This window comes from Aquarana catesbeiana, linkage group LG04 (assembly GCF_042186555.1).
Source record: "Aquarana catesbeiana isolate 2022-GZ linkage group LG04, ASM4218655v1, whole genome shotgun sequence".
Taxonomy (NCBI): domain Eukaryota; kingdom Metazoa; phylum Chordata; class Amphibia; order Anura; family Ranidae; genus Aquarana; species Aquarana catesbeiana.
In genome coordinates, this window is record NC_133327.1 from 596,046,384 (window position 1) to 596,061,383 (window position 15,000).

General features: G+C 40.8%; 1 protein-coding gene across 2 annotated transcripts in view; it reads right to left on the reverse strand.

Annotated features, from left to right (window-relative positions):
• The window catches only part of SERTAD2 (SERTA domain containing 2), a 117,066-nt gene extending 110,226 nt beyond the window's left edge, over window positions 1-6,840 (reverse strand). The window contains exon 1 of one of the 2 annotated variants that reach the window (XM_073628204.1): window positions 6,501-6,840. The gene's annotated coding sequence lies outside the window, so the exon portion shown is untranslated. The remainder of the gene's footprint in view (window positions 1-6,500) is intronic. The other variant, XM_073628202.1, reaches the window with a different exon arrangement.
• Between the last annotated feature and the right edge of the window lie 8,160 nt (window positions 6,841-15,000).

Sequence of the window (15,000 nt, forward strand, 5' to 3'; positions counted from 1 at the left end):
AGGAGGGAGGGGCTAGGAGCACAGAAGAGGGACCCGAGAAGAGGAGGATCTGGGCTGCTCTGTGCAAAACCATTACACAGAGTAGGTAAGTATAACATGTTTACTATTTTTATAGGAAAGTAAACGAGCCTTTACAATTTAAAAATGCTTATGCATCCATCTACTCTGCAATACATATAATATTACATAGCATATCATATATATTATAAAATATACATAGCATATCAATAGTACACTTACAGAGAAGTGGAACTATACTACAGAACAATAGTGAAGGAGATACTTCATTCTCTGGATAATTAGAAGATCCACGTATGCTGGAGCTGTACAAGGCATTGTCTTTTTACACCAGTATGTATAATATAAGCATCGCTTGTGAGAGTTTTGACTTTGCACGTTCTCCAGTGAAGTGATTAAAAAAATATAAAATGTTTCATTTTATACGGAGCTGTTTTTGAAGTGCTGTCCAACTTTTTCCACAGGACACAAACATGGAATAGCTGAATATTCATTTGCATGATGGAAAAATCTTCCTAACAAGGTTCAGCAAGCCAGTCTTCTTAAATGTTAGAAAAAGATAAAACATGCAACCACACAGTAAAGACTGCTGGTTTTATGGCTATGGTTGCCAAGTTGCCAACATTTTGCCAATATGGCTGGCTTTTTTGAAGTCGAGCAGTCTATGAACATTCAAATATTTACATATTCTTAATAAGTGGTAAATGGGCTTTAAGGCTGGGTTCACACCTAATACGGATGCGGCTCACAGCAGGAATTCGGTGCGTTCCTGTTCTCCGTTTCAGGGACGAATCAGGCCCGAATTTGTGCCTGAATTTGGACCTGAAACGGAGCCAAAGATGCACAGGACCCCTCGGAGATGTGTGAACCAGCTCCAGTGAGAGCCGGTCACAATCACCTGTCATGCGAATTGGATGCAGGGAAAAACCCACATCCAATTTGCACTGGTGTGAACCCAGCCTAAAACAAGGCCACACTGACCTCTGAATGTGCAGGCACTGTGGAGCAATTAACTCTCAAAGTTCACGCCAGAAGCACTAAAGTTGTTTAAGTCAATTTCTATGCAGTTTAGCTCTCCTTCCAAGCAGTGACTCAGCTGTCTTCCAGCCTTGTAATCTCTAAAGTAACACAGAAAAAGAGCTCTGGCAAGGGGAGGAGGGTGGGCTGAGCTGCTGGGAGATCCAAAATGAATGACTTCCTTGCTTCTGAAGATTGATTGCTCCACAGTGCCTACAAATACATAGGTCAGTAGGGACTTGTTTTAGAGATGAACAGCTTGTTAAAGTGGAGTTCCACCCAAAAATGGAACTTACACTTTTTGGATTCCTCCCCCCCTCCGTTGTCACAATTGGCACCTTTCATGGGGGAGGAGGGAGCAGATACCTGTCTAATACAGGTATTTGCTCCCACTTCCTGGCATAGATCACCGCAGTGATTGCGGTGACCTACGCCACTTCTGCCGCCTACCCCGCCCTCCCCCGCTGTATTCTGTGAGACACAGAATACAGCAGGGACTTGTGAGGATGCGCAGCACGGCTCGCGCATGTGCAGTAGGGAACCAGGAATGGAAGCCGCGCGGCTACACTTCCTTATTCCCTTACCGAGGATGGCGGCGGTAGCAGCCGAGAGCCGAAAGACGGATCGGCTTCGGCTGCCGACACCGCGGGCTCCCTGGGACAGGTAAGTGTCCATATATTAAAAGTCAGCAGCTGCAGTATTTGTAGCTGCTGGCTTTTAATATTTTTTTTCAGCAAACCTCTGCTTTAAAGAGGAGGTAAACCCTGGTGGATTTTTCTTTCTTTCTTCCTACCTGCAAAGTAAAGGCATAATGTGCTAGTATGCATCGCATACTAGCACATTATGTGACACTTACCTGCAAACAAAGCCTGCGTCGTCCCCGCTGCAGGCGGCATCCATCTTCGCCCGTCTTCCTTAAGGGGCCACGGATTCTGGCTCTGTGACTGGCCGGAGCCGTGTGATGTCACGGCACACGCTCCTGGTGATACAGCACGGGTGGCTGTTCCTTCAGAGCGCATGCGCCGATGACATCAACGGCGCAGCATACAGTAAATATCTCCTAAACGGTGCACATTTACGAGATATTTACAGTACTTGTAGGTAAGCTTTATTCTAGGCCTACCTATAGGCACAACTTACACAGGGAGTTGTACAACCTCTGTAACGTGTATATCAAGCTAAAATTAAATAATAATAATAAAAAAAAACACATATGCATTACATCTCTGCAATGTATGCCCATATCAAAGTGTTTTATCTTGCAAGTAGAGTAAAATACCTGTTGATCTGCCATAAATGCACTTTCCTTTTTAAAGCGTACCTTGCGCTAAAATGCAAAGTCCACATATATGGCTGCCCCTACCCCCTGTGGACAAAGCACCACATTACAGAACTTTAAAAAAAAATTATAATAATAATAATACGCAATAAAATACATTAAAAATACTCACCTTAATCCTGGGTTCCCCCACTTCCTGCCATTGACATCACGATCCTAATTCTTGCAAAAGGATGCTGCAGTACTGGATTTTTGAGGACTGACTGGTGTCAGCCCTGCCCAGTGTATTTTCCTAAACTATTCAACCACCCCAAATCTCAGATCTCCATCACATAGAGGCTAATCGTTCTTTAGTCTACGATAAGAACTAAAAGGGCTCTTTATAACAACACAGGAAGTGTGAAGAGGACAGCTCTAAATTTCGGACGAGATCAACAGGTTTTTTTTCTTTTTTTTAGCACTTATCAAATAGTTATAACAAAATGCTTCCAATGTTATATTTAACAGATCAAAAGGAAGTAAATAAGATAAGCTCATTGTCAAGGTTTACACACACTTTAAAAACATGTAAATAATTAAATGTCCACAGCCTGGCAGCAGCCAACGTGACACGTGCACTCATGACACTGGTGGTGCAAACAAATTATGTGTTTTCTAACACGAAAGTACAGCAAAGTTGTTTGCTTTGATGCTGTCATTCTCTAACTGAATCACCATATTCTATTTAAAGAAAGCAGGAGTGAGTCAGGATGAGGCAGCACTCAAATCACCTAGTTCTCTGCATAAATTTGAGCTTTAGCTATTGAGCTCTGCAGACCTTTAAAAGGAGCTGAGAGCGCCATCTGCTGGCTGCAATTGTAAACATGAACCATTCATATGCAATATTACATATTTATCTGAAAACTGTATTTTTAACATGTTTACATACACAAACGCACAAACCATACATAGACTTACTGGCTCTGGGACTCCAACATAAAAATCCCAGCTCTTACAATTACAGCACTTACAAGAGTAAGAGGGTCCCAGTCCTCCTGCTGAACTTTTAATTTGCTTAAATAGAGAAAACAACAGGACTATAAATATTCCTGTTGTAACAGAAGGCATAAGACTCCAAGGTAAGTAGAAACCCTGCAGCCATGTTGGGACAGGAGCTTGGTGCTGGAATATCCAAGAGATAGGAAGCCAGATTCTGACACCCAACTCCAACTATAAATGAAACATCACTTATGAGTCGAGTGCATTTTCCGTTTTGAAGAAATTCACTACTGTCCATTTAACATGGTTTCCTATGGATGTAGTTCACATCTGTGCATTTTATGGAAAGAGCCAGGGTTTTTTTTCTGGTGTTTCATTCCACAGACTTCAATGGATCAAAAACGTGTATTGAAAAACCCAAATGCACCTGGAATATGCAAACTGCAACCTGCATAGGTGTGAATCGGGCCTTAAACAGACTTTGCATGCAAATCGCACTTTCCTGCAGTAAATGCATGCACTTTGACGCACAAACGTAGTCAAGTGTGAACAGGCCTTAAAGAGATCAAAAAAATGTTTAGCGAGCGAATGTTTATTAAAGACAAATAGGCTGTTCACTTTCCAAAGGAAAATCTCACGTTGCAAGGGCATTTTCTATTAGTTTAGTGAATGTTGGGAAGCTGTGCTGACTTTCATCATCCAAGCAAAAATGCATTTTTTTTCCATTTTTTTAAACCCAATTGGGTATTTCTTTATAAAGTGAATTTTCACCACATTCACAAATCTAAGGGAAAATTCTCTTGCATTGTGAACATCTTTTAGTAAACCTTTATAGCACTGTAGCGGAGCAATGCACCGGCAAACTTTTGCTCTGAGTTGGGAAAAAAAATATCAAATTTTTCCCTGTAAAAACGCTGAGTGAAGTAAATACAAATGTATATGGCCACAAATGTTATTTCATTATTATGAAAAACTGTGATTAAATGGAACAAGCCTGAGAAAAAAAAAAAAAAAAGCAAAGAGCGAAGCTGTCAATTCAAAAAATCCCACCTGTCCCTGTCCTCTTACAGGGAGCCACAGGGGTGTTGGGCAGCCTGAAAAAAAAAAGAGAAAAGCAAAAAACAAAAAACACACCAATATGGACCTACAGTGACTACATGAAAGAATTTGGGAAGACAAGAAGGTAAAAAGGAGCAGGCAGCACAGCTGAGCCGTGCCGTGGAAGCCTTGCCGCTTGCAATTGTCTAGAGAATCTTTACTGGAGACAAAGGTCCAGGAACACATTGTGGATTGCTGGCCATCTGTCTACAGCTGCAGATACCCGGGGCTCGTCCGCCACAGCCTTCCAACGCCAAACCAGAAAAATAATCGCTGCAGGAGACGGACTTTTACTGGTATTTACAAACCTTGCAAAGGGGCATTTCCTCAACTGATAGCAAAGAGAAAAAAAAACGGAAAACAAAATACTAAAAAATAAAAATTCAATTATAAAAAAAATATATAAATAATATATACAGTATATATAATCCAGCATCAGCCTGCTAAGGTGGATGGTTAAAGTGATATTAACCCCTGTGATACTGCCTAGCTGTAAAGTAGGATCTCAACATAAAAAAAAGGCTGCATTAACTGTCAGAATGACTTGAACACATTGAAAGGCCAAATGACAACCCCCACCCCCTCCACCTCCCAGCACAGGAACAAAAGTGGCCCCATCTGTCCCTCTCTGAACTCTCCCAAACACCCATCAACAAAGCAAGTTTTTTTTTTTGTTCTGTTTTAAATGTCCAAGTCCCAAACTGAAAGTAAGTTTGCCCAGTGGTAATACAGCATTCCTGTTACTACAGCAAACAGTAGCTGGTTCCTATCAACTACAACCGGTCAGGGTCTTCAAAGTCCAGGAGAAGTGCTGAAAGTAACATGGGACAGCACAGGGAAAGTAGAGGGGGGATCAACCTGACCTAAACAATATAAGTTGTGTCATCTGACATCTTCCTGTCTGTCAGGCAAAGAAAAAAAGTGTAGCACCAACAGTGACTGTAGTGCACTCTATGTGATAAGAATACAAGAATGTAGCACCAACAGTGACTGTAGTACACTCTATGTGATAAAAATAAAATAATGTAGCAATGTAGCACCAACAGTGACTGTAGTACACGCTATGTGTTAAAAACAAAACACTGTAGCACCAACAGTAACTGTAGTGCACTCTTTGTGTTAAAAATAATAGAAGGTAGCAATGTAGCACCAACAGTGACTGTAGTGCACTCTATGTGATAAAAATAATAGAATGTAGCAATGTAGCACCAACAGTGACTGTAGTACATGCTATGTGTTAAAAACAAAACACTGTAGCACCAACAGTGACTGTAGTGCACTCTATGTGATAAAAATAATAGAATGTAGCAATGTAGCACCAACAGTGACTGTAGTACATGCTATGTGTTAAAAACAAAACACTGTAGCACCAACAGTGACTGTAATGCACTCTATGTGATAAAAAATAAAAAATGTAGCAATGTAGCACCAACATTGACTGTAGTGCACTCTATGTGTTAAAAATAAAAGAAGGTAGCAATGTAGCACCAACCGTGACTGTAGTGCACTCTGTGTGTTAAAAGAAAAAAAGAATGTAGCACCAACAGTGACTGTAGCGTTCTCTATGTGATAAAAGAAAAAAAGAATGTAGCACCAACAGTGACTGTAGCGTTCTCTATGTGATAAAAGAAAAAAAGAATGTAGCACCAACAGTGACTGTAGCGTACTCCTATGTTTTTTAAAAGAAAGGAAGGTAGCACCAACAGTGACAGTAACACACTCTGTGATCACTACTACGAATAAAAAAAAAGAAATGTAGCACCAACAGTGACTGTAGCGTACTCTATGTGTTAAAAAAAAAAAAAGAAGAAGGAATGTAGCACCAACAGTGACAGTAGTGCACTCTAGGTGATCACCCACACTACAAGAGATCGTAACAGATCACCCACACTAGAAGAGATCCTTGTTTTGTAAACACAATCCAATAGAGTAAACTATTTGCTAAACACAGAGAAATTGTTTGCTAAACACAATTGACAGTCTTTCTGACAGCAGGAGGGATGATCGGAGCTGTCACTTGGAAGTGATGGAACTTTGACATGATGATAGGAGAGTTGGGAAATCTAAAAAGATACAATGTATCAATAAAAAGGAAAGAAGTTGCACTCACCACATGCAGTGTCACCTGAGGTCTAAAGCATCAGGATGGTGCCCCCTTTCCTGTGCCCTAGTCATGCAGCAGATCCATATGTCTGCACAATTTCTGGTGCCTATGGCAGTCTGCAGGCTCGGTGCATTCTACAATGGAGGAGGAGGAGGAGGAGGAGGGGAGACAGCAGGAGAAAGCCACTGGCTGCTAGGCTTGCCTGCGATCCCAGCACTTGCCATGAAACAATATGACGTGAAGTAAAGCTCTTGCAAGCTCCTTGCCCTGGAGCTCACGTCAAAATGCTCCTCCTCTGTCCCTGGCAGAACTCCCTCCTCTGGCTGTGTGTCTCTCCTCTCCTCTCCCTCCCTCCTTCTGTGCTTTCTACCCTTCCCCCTCCCCCTCCTCCTCCTCCCAGCCTCTGATCTGCAGACTAGAGAGTACAGGCAGCAGCTATAGCACATGCCCCACTTGGAGGGGACTGGCCAATGGCAGGGAGGCCTCTCACATATCACTTACATGTGTCTTTGTCCCAAGAGATGAAGAAATGTTAATGCAAATCTGCTGCAAGGCTCTGTGTGTGTTGTGTGTGTGTGTGTGTGTGTGCGCTGGTGGTGGCCCAGTGCTGCATCTAGAGGTGCACACACACTCCCCATGCTGACCTGTCAAATCTCACTCTCCCTGATCTGGTGCAATGTTGGAGGGGAGGGTGAAGCACAATCCTACATTTAAAAAAAAAATGCTGGAGAGGTTGATTTTTTTTTTCTTATGCTCAAGTTCTCATCAACTACTCGTTATTTTAAGAACGCTGAAGGAACGGCAAGGTTTCAGCCTGATAATACTTGCTAGGTGCAGAATGCAATGTCCTCGTTATACCCCATCACTGTCAAGGCAACGACTAGGGTGACACATCGGTTTTAATGGGACAGAGCAGGGTAGTAAAAGGTGGGTCCTAACGAAAGGGGTCCAGGTGGGGGACCCTTAGAAATATTTTGGGAGATTGGACAGTTTACGGTATTGGGGTGTGTGACCTCGTAAGACTCAGGGCTGCTGCTTGGGGGTCATCTTCTGGTACAACGAGCGCAAGTTCATCTCAAATAATTGGAACGAATAATGCATTAAACTTTATATGGCACTTACAGGCTTTTCGTTTTAAATGTAGAAAATGAATGATTATACATTAGCACCATATGTGTAAGTACCCTTCATCTGTATTCTGCTGATTAAAATATATTAATATTTATTTATGTGTGTGTGTGTAGGTGTCTGTCTAATTTTATGATGTGTTTGAGTACATGTGCAAACATATTGTTGTTTTAAACCCCTGTATAGCCCCAGCCCTGTAAAGTTTCAGTAATACATCTTTAATATTATAGTTTTTTTAAAGGTGTAAAAAGAATTAGAGTTAATTCACACCTATCCAGCTTGCTGCACCTTTGGTGCAGTTTAAAGCAAAGTGCTTGTTCCATAAGGATGATTGGTAGGATTGAAAAATGCACCAAAAATGAACATCACACCTAAAACATAGTGAACCTAAAATACACACCACACCTGCAATTTACTGCCCCTAAAAAACACACACCACACATATAGTGTACTGCACTTAAAACCCATACTACAACTACAACATTCTAGATCTAGAACACAAACCACACCTACAATGAACTGCACCTACATCGAGTAGGTGGCAACAAAATGCACTCCACACCTACTACGTACTGCACCGAAAACACATACCACACCTACAACATACTGCAACTTAAACCACACCAAACCTACAATGTACTGCACCTAAAACACACCTACAAATACTGCAGCTAAAACCATGCTATACCTACAACATACTGCAACTAAAACCACAGCACACTACACCACACCTACAATACACTGCACCTTAAACACACGCCTACAAATACTGCTTCTAAAACCATACCGCACCTACAACGTACTGCAACTAAAACCACACCACACCACACCTACAATGTACTGAACTTAAAACACACATCTGCAAATACTGCAACTAAAACCAAACCACATCTACAACATACTGCAACAAAATGCACTCTACACCTACTACATACTGCACCTAAAACACATACCACACCTACAACATACTGCAACTAAAACCACACCACACCTACAATGTACTGCACCTAAAACACACGCCTACAAATACTGCAAATAAAACCACGCCCCATCTAGAACATACTGCAACTAAAACCACACCACACCTACAATGTAGTGCACCTAAAACACACGCCTACAAATACTGCAAATAAAACCACGCCACACCTACAACATATTGCAACTAAAACCACAACACACCTACAAATACTGCACCTAAATGCACTCCACACCTAAAATGTACTGCACCTAAAACCCACACCACACCAACACCATACTGCAACTAAAAGCACACCACACCCACAATATACTGCAACTAAAACCACACAACTCCTACATCATACTGCAACTAAAACCACACCACATCTACAATATACTGCACCTAAAACACACACCTACAAATACTGCAACTAAAACCATGCCCCATCTAGAACATACTGCAACTAAAACCACACCACACCTACAATGTACTGCACCTAAAACACACGCCTACAAATACTGCAAATAAAACCATGCCACACCTACAACATATTCCAACTAAAACCACAACACACCTACAAATACTGCACCTAAATGCACTCCACACCTAAAATGTACTGCACCTAAAACCCACACCACACCAACACCATAATGCAACTAAAAGAACACCACACCCACAATATACTGCAACTAAAACCACACAACTCCTACAACATACTGCAACTAAAACCACACCACACCTACAATGTACTGCACCTAAAACACACACCTACAAATACTGCAACTAAAACCATGCCCCATCTAGAACATACTGCAACTAAAACCACACCACACCTACAATGTACTGCACCTAAAACACACGCATACAAATACTGCAAATAAAACCACGCCCCATCTACAACATACTGCAACTAAAACCACACCACACTTATAGTGTACTGCACCTAAAACACACGCCTACAAATACTGCAAATAAAACCACGCCACACCTATAACATACTGCAACTAAAACCACAACACACCTACAAATACTGCACCTAAATGCACTCCACACCTAAAATGTACTGCACCTAAAACACACACCACACCAACACCGTACTGCAACTAAAAGCACACCACACCCACAGTATACTGCAATTAAAACCACACAACTCCTACAAATACTGCAACTAAAACCACACCCATAACATTCTGCAGTGAACTGAACTACAATGTACGGCACCTAAAATTCAAACCAAACCTACAATGTACTGTACATTAAAACACACTACACCTACAACATACTGCATCTAAACCACACACCACACCTACAATGTATTGCACTTAAAATGTGCTCCATACCCACAAAAAACTACATCTAAAATGCACACCACACCTACAACATACTGCACCTAAAATGCACGCCACACCTACAACATACTGCACCTAAAATGCACACCACACATACAACATACTGCACCTAAAATGCACACCACACCTACAACATACTGCACCTAAAATGCACACCACACCTACAACATACTGCACCTAAAATGCACACCACACCTACAACATACTGCACCTAAAATGCACACCACACATACAACATACTGCACCTAAAATGCACACCACACCTACAACATACTGCACCTAAAATGCACACCACACCTACAACATACTGCACCTAAATGCACACCACACCTACAACATACTGCACCTAAAATGCACAACGCACCTACAATGTACTAAAGCTAAAATGCACTCTGCACCTACAACATACTACACATAAAATCTACACTTCAACTACAAAGTACTGCAACTAACGTCTTGTTCACATGGGTGTAATTAAGCATATGCCCGTGCTAGGGCCATGCTTCTGTGTGTTTACATTATCTTGGAGATCCAGAAACCGGATATCCCAGGATTCCCAAGTCTGCCCAAAGCAGCCATTACAGATTCATATGTTGCTACAATTGGTCCTCCATGATGTAGATAAGCAAAATATTGGGGAATATGGTTGCTGGAGAGTGATGACTTTGTCATAAATACCAGCATAGCAGCCCATGCAGCTAAGTACAAGCATTAAATAAACTCAAAGTTTAGTCGTTTCTCTCCCACACTCCAAAGACATGCTAATAGGTTAAGTCAGTGTTTCTCAACTCCAGTCCTCAAGGCGCCCCAACAGGCCATGTTTTCAGGATTTTGCTCAGATGAAACGGCTGGGGTAATTACTAAGGCAGTGAAACTGATCAAATCACCTGTGAAAAATAATGGAAATCCTGAAAACATGAACTGTTGGGGCACTTTGAGGACTAGACTTGTGAAACACTGGTTTAATTGACTCTTGTCTAAATTGGCCCTTGTATGTGTATGTATGAATGTGGGTTGGGGGCCTTAGATTGAAAATTCCTTGAGGGCAGGGACTGATGTGAATGTACACTATAATATACACAAACCCAAAGCTTTCACAAAAGGATAAGGTTCTTTGTTTTAGCCATTGACTGCAATTTTCAAATTTCACTAGACTCCACTGAAAATAACTGCCATTTTTTAAAATAGGGATCTTTATCCTAGTGTGTTAGCTTTGTAAATTAAAGCGGAGGTCCGCCCAAAAAAAAAAAAAAAAAAATTAAAAGCTAGCAGATACACATACTGCAGCTGCTGGCTTTTAATAATAGGGCACTTACCTGTCCTGGAGTCCAGCGATATCGATAGATGATGTTTCCACGGCAGGTAAGGGAACCCGGCAGTGTAGCCTTACGGCTTCACACCAGGAACCCTATTGCGCATGCGCAAGGCTCTGCTCCTCTCTCCTACTGGTCCGGAGACAAGGGAAGGAGGAGGGAGCCCCGCGGTGACTTCATGGGCCGTGGAGCGGACTCCACCCTCCCTCCGAAAGTTTTGCCAATTGTGGCAACAGTGGGGGAAAGGAGACAAAGGAGCGGAAGTTCCACTTCTGGGTGCCTAGTCTCCAAAATTAGCTGAATGTGTAAAGCAAAGATAATTGAAGGTACAAAAACGCTTACAAAAGCCACCTAAACAAAAAAAAGTGCTGAAATTAAAAGCAATTGTCTCATATATACAGTTGTGCTCATAAGTTTACATACCCTGGCAGAATTCATGATTTCTTGGACATTTTTCAGAGAATATGAATGATGATAACACAAAAACTTTTCTTTCACTCATGGTTAGTGATTGGCTGAAGCCATTTATTATCAATCAACTGTGTTTACTCTTTTTAAATCATAATCACAACAGAAAATACCCAAATAACCCTGATCAAAAGTTTACATACCCCAGTTCTTAATACCGTGTATTGCCCCCTTTAACATCAATGACAGCTTGAAGTCTTTTGTGGTATTTGTGGATGAGGCTCTTTATCTTCTCAGATGGTAAAGCTGCCCATTCCTCTTGGCAAAAAGCCTCCAGTTCCTGTAAATTCTTGGGCTGTCTTGCATGAACTGCACGTTTGAGATCTCCTCAGAGTGGCTCAATGATATTGAGGTCAGGAGACTGAGATGGTCGTTTCAGAACCTTCACTTTATTCTGCTGTAGCCAATGACAGGTCGACTTGGCCTTGTGTTTTGAATAATTGTCATGTTGGACTGTCCAAGTACGTCCCATACGCAGCTTCCTGGGTGATGAATTCAAATGTTCCTCCATTTTTTGATAACATACTGCATTCATCTTGCCAACAATTTTGACCAAATTTCCTGTGCCTTTGTAGGTCACACATCCCCAAAACATCAGCGATCCACCTCTGTGTTTCACGATAGGAATGGTGTACCTTTCATCATAGGCCTTGTTAACTCCTCTCCAAATGTAGCATTTATGGTTGTGGCCAAAAAGCTAAATTTTGGTCTCATCACTCCAAATGACTTTGTGCTAGAATATTTGGGGCTTGTCTCTGTGCTGTTTGGCGTATTGTAAGCGGGATACTTTGTGGCATTTGCGTAGTATTGGCTTTCTTCTGGCGACTGGACCATGCAGCCCATCTTTCTTCAAGTGTCTCCTTATTGTGCATCTTGAAACAGCCTCACCACATGTTTTCAGAGACTCCTGCATTTCACCTGAAGTTATTTGTGTGTTTTTCTTTGCATCCCGAACAATTTTCCTGGCAGTTAAGGCTGAAATTTTAGTTGGTCTACCTGACGGTGGTTTGGTTTCAACAGAACCCCTAATTTTCCACTTTTTGATTAAAGTTTGAACACTGCTGATTGGCATTCTTAATTCCTTGGATATCTTTTTATATCCCTTTCCTGTTTTATACGGTTCAACTACCTTTTCCCGCAGATCCTTTGAGAATTCTTTTACTTTCCCCATGACTCAGAATCCAGAAACGTCAGTGCAGCACTGGATGAAAGATGCAAGGCTCTGTCAGGAATCCAGAAACTCTTTGACCTTTTACACACACACACACACACACACACACACACACACACACACACACACACACACACACACATTACAAGCAAACAGATCACAGATGAGGATGGTTACCTTTAATAGCCATTCAAACCCCTTTGTGTCAACTTGTGTGCAAATTTTTAGGCCCAAATCACCAGGGTATGTAGACTTTTGATCAGGGTCATTTTTGTATTTTCTGTTGTCATTATGATTTAAAAAGAGTAAACACAGTTGATTGATAGTAAATCATAAATTCTGCCATGGTATGTAAACTAATGAGCACAACTGTACTTGCATGCCTTAGGTATGCCACATAGTAAATCAAAGAAAGTATGGAAAGAGATAAAAGATTGCTTATTCAACAAAGATATTCTAAATATCACGTCTTCAATCTTGTAATCAGTCAATCTAATTAAATGAAGAAAAAGAAAATTACTCCGCTGTTTGATATCATTGTGTGCACCAACACTGACCATGAACCAGAGAAAGCAAAAGAGAGAGATTTTATATATATATATATATATATATATATATATATATATATATATATATATATATATATATTAATATTTTTTTATTAATATAATAATATTAATATTAATATTATTATTAATATAATAATAATTAATATAAAAAATAGAATGGGGGGCCTCAAAAAAATCCTATTAATATGTACATATTAATAGGATTTTTTTGAGGATTTTTTTGAGGCCCCCCATTCTATTTTTTACAACATTATAATATATTAATATAATATCATCTTAACACGTTCTCAATATCACTTTTATTTATACTCTAATTCCCTCACTTATCTGTGTATTGTTCCCCTTTTGTATTTGGAGTCACACAATGTTGGGATATGTAATATCAAATGCATCTGTTATGAGGTGGCAACACCTCAGACTTACTCTTATTATTTTCATGTTACATCTTTCTTTGCTAAACGGAGGCGCCCAAAAACCATTATATATTTCTATCACATGATGGCGCCAGACCAGCAATTTGGATGGTTTTGTATGGGGAGACAAAGGGGCGGCTCTCAAGCATCCGATTGGCTAGAATGGCACCTCCGTTTCTCTATTTAGACGTGTGGAGCACCAAGATGGCCGTGCCTCAGATGACGTCTTGATGACGAAACGCGTAAGGCGTGGCCTCGTTGATACGCACACGTCAGCACCGCTCTCTTCCAGCTTGTGTTAGTTCCGCTTTCAGCTGTCGGGCGGTGGAACGCACGCCTCACCACGCTGCCCTTCGGCTGTTAGCCGGCTATCTACACAGTATTTTCAGTTTTGTTTTCGAGTTCCATATTATGGATTGTTTTTTTATTTTTATGGATTTTCAATAAAATTCCTACCTTTTATGGATTCACGCTATGAAGTGTTTTCTGTTTTCACTTCACACGGATACCTGTCACTGGGATTGACTACACGCCAGAGGAGGATATAGCACCCTTGAACGGAGGACCACTTTCCATTGTTGCCATCGCAGGACTGTCTGCATTTGCCTATTACCCCTGCAGGGGTTAGGCAGTCCGGTAAGTGCACACACGAGTGGGGGTGCAGTGAAGGTCGGAACACCAACGGTTGAAAGCTGTGACTATTTTTCTCCTTCACCAGTGGGACACACTTTTAGAACTGTTTTTGAAAATTTCTTTTTTTCCAAAGAATTCAATTATTGATTGTTTTTTATCCATTTTTTGTGTTTATACACTTTTGAAGTGTTACTTTGATCGCCTTCATTGAACTGTGTTTGCACACTTACAGAGGTTTTTTCTACACTTTTAATTTTTTAACCTTTTCAGGTTTTCACTCTGTATGAATTTATTGTCTATGCGGATCATCAAATATATTAATTTTATCGGATTTGGTTCCCTAAGCACTTTGATATAGAGGAATCACCTTTAAGATATTGATATTTATGATTTATATAATTTTTGTATATGCGATTTTATATGCACTTTAGAACGCTTTGCACTTTCTTCCTATTGCATCTCACAGGTGATTCACTCATAATTTAATATTTTTTGTTGCACATT